The 810-nt window shown below is 52.6% G+C and overlaps 1 non-coding gene across 1 annotated transcript; it reads left to right on the plus strand.

The window, feature by feature from the left end:
* Positions 1 to 225: 225 nt before the first annotated feature.
* On the plus strand, positions 226 to 380 carry LOC126927424 (5.8S ribosomal RNA). Its single transcript, XR_007715474.1, has one exon. It is a non-coding gene; the product is annotated as a 5.8S ribosomal RNA (ribosomal RNA).
* The last annotated feature ends 430 nt before the right edge of the window (positions 381 to 810 follow it).

Raw genomic sequence — 810 nt, forward strand, 5'->3', positions numbered from 1 at the left:
TCGATGGTTGTTATATATCATAATGTACTTTTCGCCCGGCCGGCGGACGCGCGTATCTTCGCGCGTTCGTCGGATTTCATTTTCGAACGTTTTCGTGTCGTCGATCTTCCGGCGACTTCTGCGCGTCCGATTCCCGTTGGTCGGTCGTGTCGGATCTCGGCTTCGCTCGAACCGAGTATTAAGAGTACATGGAGTACAAGAGTTTTAAAAAATATATGAAAAGATTACCCTGAACGGTGGATCACTTGGCTCGTGGGTCGATGAAGAACGCAGCTAATTGCGCGTCAACGTGTGAACTGCAGGACACATGAACATCGACATTTCGAACGCACATTGCGGTCCACGGATACAATTCCTGGACCACGCCTGGCTGAGGGTTGCTCACGTAAACCTAAGACTGCTTGCGTTGCGTGTCGTTCCTCTCTATCTGTCTCTCTCTGTCCCTTGGTGCCTTCGACAACCCGCCGTCGTTCTTACGATACGTAGAACGTTTCAGAGTCGGAGGAAGCGCACGAAGAAGGATACGAACAAGAGCGGACGCGAGAGAACGTACGCGACGTACGAGCGATTGTTGGACGCTCGTCGGCGTTCGTCGCGGTCGTGTCGAGGCCGTGCAATTCGTACGCATGCTCGATATATAAACTATCGTGTTCACGGGAGACACTACGAAACTCTACCTCTGTCTCTCTCTGTCCCTTGGTGCCTTCGACAACCCGCCGTCGTTCTTACGATACGTAGAACGTTTCAGAGTCGGAGGAAGCGCACGAAGAAGGATACGAATAAGAGCGGAGAGAACCGTCACGGACCTGC

This window comes from Bombus affinis, unplaced genomic scaffold (genome assembly GCF_024516045.1).
Source record: "Bombus affinis isolate iyBomAffi1 unplaced genomic scaffold, iyBomAffi1.2 ctg00000110.1, whole genome shotgun sequence".
Taxonomy (NCBI): Eukaryota; Metazoa; Arthropoda; class Insecta; order Hymenoptera; family Apidae; genus Bombus; species Bombus affinis.